Genomic DNA, 16,518 nt, shown 5'->3' with positions numbered 1-16,518 from the left:
TGACACTAATTTTCAGGAAAGTGCCACCAACTTTCAGAAAAAACAAATTTCAATTTGAGACTTCAAAGTCTCAATTTCAGACGTGAAAATCTCAATTTAAACTCTCTGAACTTCTGAAATTGGAACTGTTGAATGTCTCAAGTTGAGACTTTCGTTAAAATTAAGATTTTTAAATCTCAAGTTGAGACTTTCAAGCTTGAAATTAAGACTTTCATAAAAATTCATATTTGATCCTTTCGAAAGTCTGAAATTTAGACTTCCTAAAGTCTCAATTTAAGATCTTTAAAATCTTAAAACAAGGATTTCTGGTCTGTGTGAATCTATCACCACAAGGAGGGAAATATTCAGTAAAAATTACGGAACAATTCACGTAATTCGCAATGGGGAATCGTTTTCCGGCAATTTTTATAGGAATGGAAGAGAAGAAATCTGCAACGTGCAGTGAATTTTCAGGTTCATCACCGAACAAAGTATGAAATTGTCGCGTAATTCTTCCCGAAGAAGTCAAATCTTACAGAAACTTGCCGACTTATTATGCCTCCAAAATCCAAAATTCTTGAACGTTCAACAATTTTTATGAAGCTGGTGAGTTATTTCTACGTTCCGTTCCGTAAAATTTCTCAATCGTTGGGGAAAAATTACGGAACGACTTGTTGTCCCCACAGCGGTGAGTCATCAGACGGGTGGTTAATTTTTACGAAACAAATCGTAGAATTTACGTGACGATTCGTACGATTTCAGGTCCGACTCACATTTTTTATTGAATTTTACTTCGCTCGCGGATTACGTTTCAAAACGTAATTTTTACGTTTTTTTCTGGTAATTTCTATTGAATTTTTCTCTCCGTTCACATATAAATCATAAAGATCGGATGATCAAGGTTATTCTCCTCCAGTATCGCCAATAATTGACGATCGATTCCTAAAAATCATTATTGAAAATGAACAAATTTGTGCCTCTGATGGACACAAGCAATCAAGTGATTAACTTAATGGACTTCCCGCGCTATTTCAATGCCAACAACTCAGTTACACGGATTCAACTGTCAGTCTCGCCTAACGGTATCGATTGTACTGAAGTACTAAAGTTTAAGTTTCTTGGAAGTAATCTGGTCAGTTATTTTCATTGTTATGGAGAGAAAATTTCCCGCAAAAACCGCAACTTTTACGAGCACGTAACAACGTGAACATTGAAAATATACTGGAGAAACGGAGCCCTCAACGTCTCTTTAGCCCCACTTCAGGAATATAAAACTGATAAACGCGCTGTGATGGATCGAAATGATGGATTTACAGCCGTTAATGTGCAGATGTAGCTGTATCAATTAGTCGAACATGTCGAAACGATCCGCCAGAAAAGGGATGAAAAATCCTGAGGGGAAGAGAAAACTTCAGAGAGCGGAAAGTGATGAAGAGCGGAAATATACGGAAGATTAGAGACACCGGCATGGGCGCTATATATACATCTATATTCTTCGGTGAAGCCCCACAAGTTTGAGAGTTTGACCGTGGGGTGTATCCTAGCAACCCGAACGAAATGCTCAGAAGGAGGCAGGGGTCCAGTGACGTAACGAGACACTTCATGCTCAGTATCCTGGGATGGAAGAAACCCCGAGTGGAGGCTTTGGTTGGATTTGAAAGGAAATTTATATGTGATGATACTTGACAATTGAACTCGCCGTAACGAGCACACTGAAAAAATCCTGATTTTGAAATTTTAAGGGTCTGGAATTGAGGCTTTCGGAAGTCTCAACTCAAGACTTTTTTGGGTGAGATGACGCACTGTTAGAAATTTACTCTTGAAATTTCAAGTTTCAACAACCGATTTTCGAAAAAATTCGACAATTAAAAAACTAATCGATGAATTAAATTGTAATTGATGACGGTTGATGGGGCTCAACAATATCTACATTTGAAAAACAAAAGGATTCAATTCCCTCCATTAATTAGCAAACATGAAGCAATGTCACCTTTTTTCTGCGCAATTTGATTAAATCATCCACGACTAAGATTTCGAATTGATTTCGTGCTGAATCATTGTTTAAATACCTCCCAGCATGTTTGTGGAAATGTATTCTCGATCATTGAGGTTTATGGAGATTGTTCACTCGTGTGGAACTGACTGGCACGGACTTCCACTCGCTGTTCTCTGCCCAGTTGTTTGATAACAGGTTAATAGAATCCATTATTGAATGGGGAAAACTTTTTGTCAACGCGATTACTTGATTTCAACGCTTAATCGACGTTGAAGTTCTCATGAAAGGCGTGAGGAATGTCTTCGGGATCACCGGGTGAACCTTATGAAATCGCGAATGGCCTTCCAAAACATTAATCATGTAATATTACTGCGATTAGAATGTTCGCCTCGTCCCGTCAATTAATGTGATTGAGTTTATTTGTAAAGAGACAACATTCTCGGAATTTCTGAATGATCAGTGAATGTAGGTAATGGAAAGGGGATGGAAAATTCGCTTCAATCACCTGCGAATGGGTTTAAATACCTTTCAACGTGTTTGAGGAAATTTATCCACAATAATTGAAGTTTATACGGATTGTTCACTAGAGTGGAACTGACTTACGTTCCCTTTTCTCTGTCTAGTTGTCTGATAACAGCTCGATAAATTCCACTATTGAGTCCATAAAAACGACTTGTCAAGATTTGAATTCTAAATCTCTTCAAAATGACACAAACAAAAACATTAAATGCTCAGGTGACCCTCAGTGATGCAATTACTTCTTCCAAAACATTAACAATATTCAGTGAGGTGGATGATGAACTAAATCATGATTTCTAGAGAATTTCCCCAGTATTTTGTTCCAACATTTCGTTGAAATTACCTGGCCAATTAAATTGATTGAGTTTATTCTAAAGACAGCATACACTCAATATCTGACGATTTGAAGAAGTCTTGGTATTTTATCCATTCGCATTCCATAGTTCTTTGGAAAAAAACTGAGTAATAAAGAATTATCTAAATAATGCAAGTCGATAGATTGAATAACCATCGATCAGTCGTCTAGAAGGTTTTTGAAGTCACAGGATTCACTAATGATATTAATTAAAAAACTATTAAATGATATTCTCAGACACTCATCTCTCAATTTTGATACTCTGAAACCGTAGGTTTTGCAGTACTTCCGTGCTTCTCACGTCGATCGTATTCAGTATTCTTACTCTAATCCTTTCGCAACATACACCTTACTAGGAATACTCAATTTTTTTCATCCTGTGACAATGAAATTGTAGATGTTTTATAAAACACTCAGAAAAACAAAAAGAAATAAAAGCAGAAAGCAACGAAGCACGAAGAAGAAAGTCCCTTACCGATTCCACAAAAACTTCTTGTCAACATTTGAAAGTAAAATCTCCTCAAGTCAACACAAACCCGAGCATCAAATGCTCAGGTGACCCTCGATGACGTAATTATCCCTTCCAAAACATTAACAATATCACATTACTCCATTCATTGCGTTCCCTCCACTCCGCCAATTAAATTGATTGAGTTTATTCTAGAGACAGCATACACTGACTATCTGAGTGATTAGAAGAAGTTTTGGTATTTTATCCATTCACACTATTCAACTTTTATAGTTCTTTGGGAAAAACTGAGTAATAAAGAATTATGTAAATAATGCAAGTCGATAGGTTGAATAAACATCGATCAGTCATCCAGAAAGTCTTTGAATTTACAGGATTCACTAATTATATTAATTAAAATACTATTAAATGATATTCTCAGACACTCATCCCTCAATTTTGATACTCTGAAGCCGTAGGTTTTGCAGTACTTCCGTGCTTCTCACGTCGATCGTATTCAGTATTCTTACTCTAATCCTTTCGCAACATACACCTTACTAGGAATACTCAATTTTTTTCATCCTGTGACAATGAAATTGTAGATGTTTTATAAAACACTCAGAAAAACAAAAAGAAATAAAAGCATAAAGCAACGAAGCACGAAGAAGAAATTCCCTTACCGATTCCACAAAAACTTCTTGTCAACATTTAAAAGTAAAATCTCCTCAAGTCAACACAAACCCGAGCATCAAATGCTCAGGTGACCCTCGATGACGTAATTATCCCTTCCAAAACATTAACAATATCACATTACTCCATTCATTGCGTTCCCTCCACTCCGCCAATTAAATTGATTGAGTTTATTCTAGAGACAGCATACACTGACTATCTGAGTGATTAGAAGAAGTTTTGGTATTTTATCCATTCACACTATTCAACTTTTATAGTTCTTTGGGAAAAACTGAGTAATAAAGAATTATGTAAATAATGCAAGTCGATAGGTTGAATAAACATCGATCAGTCATCCAGAAAGTCTTTGAATTTACAGGATTCACTAATTATATTAATTAAAATACTATTAAATGATATTCTCAGACACTCATCCCTCAATTTTGATACTCTGAAGCCGTAGGTTTTGCAGTACTTCCGTGCTTCTCACGTCGATCGTATTCAGTATTCTTACTCTAATCCTTTCGCAACATACACCTTACTAGGAATACTCAATTTTTTTCATCCTTTGACAATGAAATCGTAGATGTTTTATAAAACACTCAGAAAAACAAAAAGAAATAAAAGCAGAAAGCAACGAAGCACGAAGAAGAAATTCCCTTACCGATTCCACAAAAACTTCTTGTCAACATTTGAAAGTAAAATCTCCTCAAGTCAACACAAACCCAAGCATCAAATGCTCAGGTGACCCTCGATGACGTAATTATCCCTTCCAAAACATTAACAATATCACATTACTCCATTCATTGCGTTCCCTCCACTCCGCCAATTAAATTGATTGAGTTTCTTCCAAAGAGACAGCATACACTGAATATCTGAGTGATTAGCGAATGTAGATGATGAAAAAGGGATCATGCAGCGGCCGGAGGGGAAAGGGGGCCGGGCACGTGTTACTGAAAACGTTAAACACATTTCTGTCGTTTGTATAGAGCAATTAGTATTTATAACAAGCGTGGATCTAAGAAGAAGTTGGGGAACGATGGGGGCTTTGTGCGAATGCATCGGGGTTGGACGAACGGGGGGAACATTTTATCCGATACATGGAGGCGAGGGAGATAAAAGTGACATCCCGGGGATCGGAGAGAGATGAACGAAGTGGTGAGGGGAAATGCCGAGTTGGGGATGGTGCGACCACATGTCGTGAACAGGCTGTCTCGCTCCCCACTGTTAGCCATGGCTCGATGCGGCGTTGAAACGTGACGAGACTCTCCAACAGAGTCTTGAACTTTTTTTTCACTCAACTTTTTTCACTCCGTATCCCAGCGTATCTTTTCCTTTTTCACCTAGAGCAATCGAGTGGAGTCAACTGTTGAGTACATATAGGGAAATTCCAGGGTGAGGTCGGGAGGAGAATAAGGCGATGCAGCGTTTGGACGGAGACGGACTAATCGAAACGAATCAGAGGCAGGTGTAAGGGGCGAAGTATTAGGCGAGGCGTTTGAATTCACGCTGCAAGATGGCAAGTAGGCACAAAGGGGGGATTTGTGCATGAATTGCGAGTCATTTTCCGGTCGATCGGCTCAGCCGTGAATGAGACTGCGTTCGTTGCGATGTTTCGGGGTAATTCCGGGCGGAGGGTAGGAGAGGAAAATATGAGAAGTAATGGTTCCGTACACTGGGAGACAAACGAACAAGTTGTTAAAGAAATCTTATTTGGGCTAACAAAATCGTTAGTTGAAAATTACCAAAAATAATTACTTCTTCCCAATGCAGATTCAACCATTTTTAATCGCTAAATTTGTTAATTTAATTGCATAAGAGTTTGAAAAAAATCATGAATATTCAGTGTTATTCCGAGTACATTTTGCCCATGATTATTTTTTTAAATATTCGTTGTTTATAAATAAATAACCTTTTCTTGGCATGAAGTTCATTTTTAGGAAAATTCTAAATATGAATAAATTTGTTACGATTCTCGCAATAAATTTATTCATTTATTCAATTTATTCAAAATGCTCGTAATTTTCAAAAATTGCAAGTTTTTTATTATTTTGTCAATCTTCTTCCAAAAGTAAACTTTCGATTTTTTCCGATTTTTTTAATGTTTTCCAACGGTTCAATATCAAGATTCAAATTCAGACCTGCAAAGTTTAAGAAACAAAATCGTTGTAAAATGTCCGGAAACTTAGGGTCAAATGAGGCTCAAATGAAAGCTCTGATGTTCAACTACAAAAGTAGAGAAAATAAATTAAAATAAATTATTATAAATAAAAAAAGAATAAAAAATAATTCATTTATTTATTATAAATAAATTTTTGTATTTCGCTGGAGAAAAAATAGCGAAAGTACTTGGACATCCTTAAGGTAAAATTTGCGGGGATTTCTGCGCAAATTTCATCTAAGAATGGGAAATATTCAGGTGCTACCCAATAAAATTTCCAGTGCCGGCACTAGAATTTTTCTAGAGAATTTCTTTCCGGGAATGCGTGTGTGTACGTAATACACTGGTAGAAAATTACTCCCAACATTTCAAGTAAAAAATCTTGAAATTTTTAACAATCAGTCAATCACACGAAATATTCACGCATTTTGTTATTGAAAAATCAGTTGAATTGTGGAGGATTCAATGTAATTGCAATTGTCAAGTCCACATGATAATGAAAATTATTAAAGATTAATAATTAATCATGATTAATTATTAATCTCTTTCAAGAGATTATTAGACGAAAAAATTTAACTTTAGGGCAATGTTGAATTCAAAAAATCATTGAATCCAATTTAAAACACATCGGCCATTCGGCAGCAAATTGTTAATTTATTCGCACAAATACATAAACTACGTCGCAATTTCCCTTGTTTTTCCGTGTCTTCTAAAGGGGATATAGGAATGCTCTCCGTCATTACTCGCAATTCATCTCCCCGTATGATTCCGTGAAAACATGATGAACACCTGTGCAATTTGTATTTTCATCATCACTCGAGATAAATATAATAGTACACGTCAATTCATTGTTCATAGTTGGCGTGATTTTAGTGGATTCCAGGGGTGGCGCTGTGGTGCGCACAATTCTCCCCTGGAGGAGCGACGACGCCGGCTACACAGAAGGCGGAGTCAACTGCCGGTCGATATGAAACACCCTTCAATGAAACAACCCCGAGCTCTATCGTGTTCTCTTGCACCCCTTCTCAGTTTCATCTCTCCTTCTCCCTCCCTTGATATGCGCCGTCTCTCTCGCTCTCTCCTTCACGCAGATAGGGCTTCCATCCATACATATTTCCGTGTTCCGCCCTCGTATATACTGCGAACTTATACAACGTAATCTCTCAAAACAGCGTTAGGCCACGGGGGCGTGGATGCTGAGAACATGAACGGTCGCAGTTCCATTTCCACTTTAAATCCCGATAACGATTTCGGAGGTACTTCGCACTTATTCCAAGTATATTCAGTTGTACTCGTCTTTTTGGGGTTCATGGTGATTCGGCGTCTGCGAGGTGGTCCAAATCGAAGGGAAAAAATCATGTTTCATATGTCCAAAAAAATAGAGTCTGAAATTAGAGCACTTTTGTCTCATTTCTTAAGACATTACGACATGCACGGAGATTCAGATAAAATTTTTTTTTTCACAGGAGATTCAGATAAAAATTACGGAACGCTCTGGGAAATTCCGTTACAGTTCCGTAAAATTTCCTACAACCACATTTCGCTTCGGAATTACGGAAAAGATACGTAATTTTTATTGAATATTTCTCCCCGTGTGACTGCCTGGGTGACTCAGTCGAGAATCTTTTTTCTAAATTGAATCTATGATGCCTGAATTTATGTCTCATTTGTGAATCTATGAAAGTCTCAACTTGAGACCTTATTTTCGAGCATTTTGTGAAAGTGTGCAAATACACGGAGCCAACATCGACGAAAACATCTCAGATACAAAGACAATTATTAGTTCCGGCGATGCATTGAAACCTGTCGCTTCATTAAAATCATACCCCCATCCCCTACACTTCCACCGCTAGTTAGCTTCCTGTACCATACCGCGTATCGTTGATTAAGTTCAGCATCATTATCGAGGCTCCACTGTTTATGCGCAAATGTCATTGTGCATGAACTCCCGAGGCTAATTGTCCTCTAGGCAATCGTTATAATTCTAAATAATTGGCGATTACAATGTTTAACGAGTTCTGGGATTCGTCAGTGGAGGGGCGGAGGAGGAGGAGGGAGGGAAAAAGAGAGAAGGGTCATGAGATGAAATTTAGGAAACAAAGGGGATGAATAATACTTTATGACGATGCAACAGCATTCCTGCAGCACAGTAGCCAAGTTTATACAGCGTATGAACATGTGCAGAATGTAAGCTACAGTGTTCGATGGAGGAGAGATAGCATACGCCTACAACACATGTAACAGCAGCAGCCCACGGTTGAATTTGCTCGTTTCACTGACCAACGAGTGGAGTCGTCATAGTGGCTTAAACATCGGTCGCCTAAATATAGGTGAATTCACCGCGAGTGAATACTGTATAGATATACCCGATGAAATCGCCCCTGCGTACAACTATTTCCGCTGGATTGGCTCATTAAGTTTACAGATACACTTGCGGTTGTGTTACATTTTCATTTTCCGAGTGAGTGGTTTTGCCCTGTCATACCGATATTTGCTGTTTGTTTTGTTATAAAACAAAGCGAGGAATAGGGCATGAATTTCAGGTTTTTCGAGATTTAAAAATTCGAATGGGTCGTTGGTCGCTCGCTTCGCTCGCTCCCACTGCGCGGGATGGGTTGGAATTTGATTGGGTTGTTATTGTAAATGAGTATAGTAATTGTTAGTAATAAATTAGCAATTTGCTTCCGAATAGGTTCTCTTTATTGAAATTCTTATTTCACAAGATCTAGGCGCGCGCTGAGCTATTCATTTGTTGAAATGAAGAAATGGAATTCATTAAATTTTATTTTCTCATGAATACCTTATAAATATTGATAATGAATCAAAGAGAATTCGACTAATGATTGAAGTGAATAGCGAAGTAGAGTAAAAGAATCTATCAAGAATTTTTCATTTTCAATTAATTATCTTCAATTTTTTTAAATAATCGGTCTCCATAAAAGGACAGAATTTGTTAATTTCACCGATGATATATATACATGTGAAATATATATATTATATATATGACGTGAAAAAAAAATTTACCACTGAAGAATTTGAAATTAGGTCACTGAAGAATTTGAAAATGCCGCGTGTTTTTTTTTTGTGAATAACTTCGTGTCATATATTGACCAATCAGAATTAAGGATTAGCGGTCAGGCAGTTTCGAGATATTTCGATATAAAACAACTTCACGCTTCTTTCAACTTTAGTAAAATAGGACTATACGTCTGTAACACATCTCACACAATCAAGAATGAGCATGTGTAGCCGTGCACATAGACGCCACTCAGCGCCACCCATTTGGGTTTGAGGGCGAAACCGAGGTGATGAGGTCGTGTATGTACATTACACATTCAAAGCAATAACCTATACATAGAGAGATGCGCCACAGGCCCACTCTTTTCTTCTATTATTTCATGTCGTAGCACTATCATCAATTCTGTAGCGAAGTGGTAAACTAGGATAAGCGCAAAAATGGAACTTTTTCAGGAGGGTTCAAAAATTTGACCACGTTTGAGAGAACTTTCGACTCAAGCAATAGAAAATTTTTCAAAAAAATCGCACTTACCCTAGTTTACTTCATTACAGAATTGAAATGTCATTAAAATTTTGTGTATTATTTCGTTCTGTCAAATAATTCTACATTCAGAGCCTTTCAAGTCTCGAATTCGTTTTCAGTCCGGGTTGAATCTAGGTTCAATCAAGGTTTAATCAGTGTATAGCCGGGATTTAATCAGGGTTTATTCAGGATTTAGCCAGAGTTTAATCCAGGTTCTGTCAGAAGTTAGTCGGGACCATAAATCAATATGAATGAACATAAAATATTCAGTAAAAATTACGGAACTCGCAGTTCGCTCACCGATTACGGAATTGGCAGAAAATTTAAGTGACGGTATCTTAATTTTTTACTGGCGATTCAGGTAAAAATTGCGGAACGCTCTGGAAAAATTCCGTGATTTTAGTTAAAAATTACGAAAGTTCTGTAAAATTTCCTACAACCACATTTCGCTCCGGAATTACGGACAAGATACGTAATTTCTATCGAATATTTCTCTCCGGACAATAATAGTGTTCTCACCATTTTTCAACTTCATTAAGAAGGCATTGAAACATACTTTTCCTCACAAGGGAGAAAAAATTCAAATTGCACCGTTCGTTCAAGAGAAATCGTGTTCCAAAATTTTTCGTCTCAAATACATTCGCACCCAGACAGACTTCTGTTAAAAAACATCATAAAACATTAGAGTAGTCATAAAACGTGGAAATATCATCAAATTTCCACTCTTAATTTTCGGGATCATTACAATAACTTCCACCCTTCGCGTCCACAATTTAAAAATCAATTTTCTTCTAATGAAAAATACGAGACCCCTCGGAGCACTTGATGATTGCTCCACGAAACCTCACCTACACGTGAACGATAGTTCTGATAAAATGCGAATCACGCAGAACTCTCAGGCTGTATTACTATCGCTACCAATCTGCTAAATTCTCTCCTCTGTATCTCTGACTGCCCCAAGCATTTTGCCGTTCGTTTCATTCCCGTGAGCGAACAGCTATTACGTGTCTTCGTCTTACCTGTCAGTACCGCTCGTTCTCCCCTGTACTCGGCCGTCTCACTTCCACTCTTTGTGTCTGTTTCACTCGAAAATCCTCTCCTATAGCAATCGTGAGTGGCTTTCTCTCTCCCTTTATGCCGTCGTCTCTTTTTCTCACATCAACTATTCGCATGGGAGGGTCTCTCGCACTCTCGTGGAGCCATTCGCTCGCTCTCTCTGTCGCACTCACCGTGCCGTACCCTGTTATTCGGTCTACACTGCCACAGTTTCATTCGCATCCAAGGTTTTGCCGAAAGCACCTCCTGGGAGTCTCGAGTGGCTTGTATACAGATACATATCCGTGAATTCCCTACACATTTATGGAGCTCTCTTCATTTTTCTCCGCTTACCTGTTTGGCTTCGTCGTCGGGTGGAAATATACTGGTGCCCGAAATTATGTGGATGTATGGACTTCTCGTTCGATCATTTCCTCGTTGGTGATTGCACGGATAAAATAATGTTGTAATGATTGGATCTTCATCTTCTTCGGCTGCTTTGTTAGAAAAAGTTGATTCAATTTTATAAAAACAGACCTTGAATTCGATTCAAGGGGAAACAGTGAATGAATTTTTTTTTTTTTAAGTTTAAGTAAAGCTCCTTTTTGCGACAAGAATAAGGAAATTCCGTAATTTACGGGCATTTTCAAGCGACAATGAATTTCCAGGGAATGATTGTTTTTATAATTATTATGTAGATTTATTTGACAGAACGAAATGATGAGAGAAATTTTGATGACATCTCACTTGATGATATACAGTTCTATGACATGAATAAAACGAAACAAGTGGCTGAGGCTAAATTAGGTATCCTGGTATAAAAAATTGGGAATTTCGAATTTGACGAATACAATGGTTGCAGTTGCAAACACAAATAATACACACAAAAAATTAAACATGCTCGGCTGAATTTTCCGTGTCAAATTCTGGAAATTTTTATCGTGTTCAAGTTCCACTGAAATTTCAGTAAAATTCCAGAATTTTAAGCGACATAAAGACGAGAATTGCTTAATTTATTTGAATTTTCAATCTAATATGAATATTTAGTGTTAAATTGCATTGAATTTTTAGTGAAATCTGAAATTTCATGATTTTTCCCCCTAAATTGCCTACAGTGTCGCTGTCCTGAAAATTCAAGAATATATTTACCAGAATTTTCTGCTTTTCTATTCATTTTCAGGAAGAAATGGAACGGAAATGTCCAGTTCTGTTTGATTTTTCCACGAAATTCTGAATTTTCAATGACAAGATTTCCTGAAATTTCAGTGGAACTTGAACACGATAGGAAATTGCTGGAATTCGGCACATACACACATGCATCCGGGCATGATCTAAAAATAGCACATTCTAACTTCGGCCAAAATTACTTATCCTGGCAAAAAAAAATCAAAATTTCGGATTTGACAACTAGAATGCTTCCATTCGCAAACAAAAATGATACATCGAATGAGGAGTATTCAGTCCACGGAATTGAATGGAGTCGGTAAATACATCAAATCCATAACTCCTCCAACATTTACACGTCTGCTATAAATATTAGTTTTGACGGAAGACTGGTAAAAAAACAAGGATCCATAAAGCTGTTATTGATATTACGAAGAATATTTTAAGTCACAATTGGACTCATTTAACCAATTATTTTTTCACACTGATAGAGCGGATTAGTTATTGTTAACGAATGGGTTTTGGTTGGAGGTTAAGGTCTATTCGGTCTCACCAAAAGTTCATTCGTTAATAGTTAACGAATGTATATTTGAGGAGCCTTGTTTGACTTGACTTTCGCCATTCAAGTGAACCATTCGTTAACCATTAACGAATATTCATTTGGTCATATTAAACTCTACCATTCGTTAATAGTCAACGAATCTCGTGTGGAATAAATGAATCATTCTATCAGTGCACTTATCGTCGAAGCACGATCAGTCAAATACGCACACACATCCGGGCATGATCTAAAAATAGCACATTCTAACTCCTGAGGCCAAAATTAGTTATCCTGACACAAAAAAATCGAAATTTCGGATTTGACGACTACAATACTTTCATTCGCAAACAAAAATGATACATCAAATGAGGAGTATTCAGTCCACGGGATTGAATGGAGTCGATAAATACATCAAATCCATAACTCCTCCAACATTTACACGTCTGCTATAAATATTAGTTTTGACGGAAGACTGGTAAAAAAGCAAGGATCCATAAAGCTGTTATTAATAGGAGGGGTAGAATCGGAGTGGGTAGCCACTGTGAATGTTTGCCCTCGGCACGAGACTCTCACCGGGTACGATGTATAGGACAGTTCATTGTGGGCTTTGTGGGTATGTTGAGAGACAGAGACAGCCGGGGATGTAACCCCAAGTGGAAGAGGAAAGGCTACAGTAAAAGGGGTTGATAGCAAGGGTGCATGACTATCGGGGAGATACAAAGCCGGTGGGAGAGAACGATGAGAGCTATGGGCTATGAGCAGAGGGAGAGAATTGTACGGTTTTTTCCTATCCATCTACGTTATTTTTTTCCCCATTCAACATTCGGATTGTGCATACATCGAGATTCATCCATAATTTAATGGCTAGTCGTCCAATATTATGAAATAATCCCTCAATCGGGAGAGGAAGTTTTCGCGCTACAGCTGTTCACGATAGTTGGAACTACTGTTCCACGGGTTACGAAAAAAGTTGAGCCATCTTATTCAACATTTTTCGCTCGGCGGCTGATAATATCTCAACTTTTCAGGTATTCTTTGAAATACGTGGGAAACTACGAGATTGCACGGGTTGTACAAAATGGTCGCTAAGAATACTGTTGAGAGATACTGAAGATGGAGGAAAAATTAGTGATTACTGCACTACGAAAACCAGGTGTTTGACAACTATCTGAATTTAAGATGTCAGGTGATAAAAAACGTCTCAATCTTCAAAAGTGTCTGAAAATCTGACTAATGTCTGAAAATTTCAACCACCATTTCTGTCTGAAAATGATGGTAGACATTTTTTGTGTCTGAAAAATTTCAGGTATTTATGAGCGATTCAAACATTTCACTATTAATATATCTCACCTGATTGAGACAGCAAAGTCCCTTCAAACATTAATTTTTAAGATATTTCTCATGTCTGAAAAGTTGACTCATCCACTGCAAAAACTAGGTGTCTGACGACCATCTGAATTTAAGATGGCAGATGGCAAAAAACGTCTGAATCTTTAAAAGTGTCTGAAAATCTAACTGATGTCTGAAAATTTCAAACACCGCTTCCGTCTGACTCTGATGTCTGTATCTTAATTTCAGACATCTTGGTGTCTGAAATTGAAATACCTCCATTGATTCAGACACATTTTAATGTCTCAAAAGTGTCTACAAAATCGTCCCAAAAGTGTTTGAAAAGTGTCTGGAAAAGTGTCTGAAATTCAGACATTAGTTTTCGCAGTGATGCGAGTGACATTTGAATTGACGGTAGTTCTATGACATGAAAGAATAGAAAAAGAGAATATTGAAATACGAATTAAAAAAAAAGGGAATCCAGTCGGAAGCACATGGCTAATTTATTAGCAACAATAACTGCACTCATTTATGAAAAAACTGCAATTGTCCACTTGTTTTAAATTGAATGAAAAAATTCACACTTTAACGAATTTCGTACATTTTATAATTCCAACGAAATTAATGAACGAAATAGAAATGTTTGTCGAGTCCCCCAGCTCAATAATAAAATAAGAGAGAGCCAATTGTCAGTTCATTGTGTTATTTGTCACCAGAGATCTCGTCAGGTTTTGCCGGTTGAGTGCATTGTTTTTTTCCTTCCCTTGTTTGTTTGAAAAGACCGTAGTAAGGGCGAAAGATATAATACAGCCAGCCAAGTAAAGGCGCCTTTGTCTCAGAGAGTGGAGGTACCCGCAGGAGAAGGAGAGGAGAAACAAGAGGAAAAAAAACGTATACACGTTAACGTGAGCTCGGAAGGGGCTTGCCCCTTTAGGATTTTTATGATTTTTTTTATTAAAGTCTCTCGGGGCACTACCATGTCTCCTAATCTGTACTGGTGGATGTTTAAGACGCCTCTCACTTTAATTTCATATTTATATGGGAAGAACATCGTTGTGCACATTTTTTTGGAGAAACATCGGGATTCTTTTATGGTTTTTCCGCAATTTGCAAGTGTTCGAGTGTTTTAGCTGTTCTTGGTGCTCGTCAAACAATTAATAAGCATTTATTAAGACTATGTGCTTAGCTAGATAATTTCTCGAGAACAAAAAGTAAAAATGTTTCCATATTAACTTTTAAGGCCCGGTTGCACCAAACCCTGTTATCCAAATAAACTCCAGAGTAAAATTTATCCTAGGGGTCAATTATATCGTAGGGGTCATAATTTCTCAATATTTGACCCGAAGAATAATTTTTTATTTACCCTGTAGCCTCATTTGAATTAAGGGGAGACTACTATGAGTTTTAAAAGTCGTGGGTTATTGGAGTGAGACTTTTCATACGTTGAAGATCGATTATATAGATCTGGAAATGAATAATTAGTGCAAAAAATTTTTTTTCATTGTTCGTTTCCTCGAAAACGCTTAACATGCTAAAAACAGTCCAGGGCCTCCAATTTTTGAGCTGAAAAAGATTTTTTTTTTTCAAAATTTTCGGAAAAATGTGTGGAACAACAATTGCGAGCCAGTTTTTTGGAATTCGATTCCTACACAACTGATTTCGGTTTTTTCATGTAAAAAAATTCAAAAAAAGCAAATTTAGCCATGTAAGAGGCGAATTAAAAAAAATAGCTCGTAATTGTTATTCCACATATTTTTCCGAAAATTTTGAAAAAAAAACTCCTTCGTAGCTGAAAAATTGGAGGTCCTGGACTGTTTTTGGGATTTTAAGCGTTTCCGGGCAAACGAACAATAAAAAAAAAATTTTTTGCACTAATTATTCGTCTTCAGATCTATGTAATCGATCTTCAACGTATATAAAAAGTCTCACTGCAATAACCCACGACTTTTAAACCTCATAGTAGTCTCCCCTTAATACGACTATGTCCTTAACTATGTAAATTATGCGTCGAAAAAACGTCTTCTTTAAGAGAAGACATAAACTTTGAAAATATTTCCACATCAACTTTTCTTTGTTCCAAACGAGCAGTTGCTCAAACCTCCCAAGGCGATGGAAAAAGCCTTAAACCTGAAGTAGACGATAAAATTCGCCAGATTTCATAGATTCATTAAATAGAATAAGTTCAATAAGACGAAGGTACCCTCACAATCATTTATACCCAAAAGAAGTTGGCCCCGACGGGGGGCGCGGGGCGAAGGGGCGTTAATGGTCGCTATAAAGCGTCAATGAAGTGCCGGGCTTTGGATTCAAGCGAGAATGTCAAAGAATAAAGGGAAGAAGGGAAGAGCCGGAAAGGATCCAGGCTCTTTTGTTTCTCCGCTGGGTTAGGCGGTGCAATACCACCCTAGGGAGTGAGGGAATGAGACGAATATACAGAGAACAAAGAACTTAAACAAGAAGAGTGATTAAGGAAAAAGTTGAATTATTGGAGTAAATAACTCGTGGTACGTGACTCGAATGTGGAAACAATTATTTTTGAAAGGGATTGTCAATTTGGATTGTGAATGCATCGATATGACGAACATTTTGCACAGACATAAACAATTCAACAATACCATGTATGAATTTTTTTGTGATGCACATTTTCTCAGGCTTTTATTTGTCATTCTTATGACGATATGTGAGATCCAATGCATCACTATTGTCTGAGATTTGTGGGGGGGGGGGGGAGATTCATGAAATTTCAGATTTCCCTAAAAATTCAATTAATTTAATTAATTC

Source organism: Diachasma alloeum, unplaced genomic scaffold (genome assembly GCF_001412515.2).
Source record: "Diachasma alloeum isolate Michigan unplaced genomic scaffold, Dall2.0 Dall_scaffold_00271, whole genome shotgun sequence".
Lineage (NCBI taxonomy): Eukaryota > Metazoa > Arthropoda > Insecta > Hymenoptera > Braconidae > Diachasma > Diachasma alloeum.
This window is presented reverse-complemented; position numbering follows the sequence as displayed.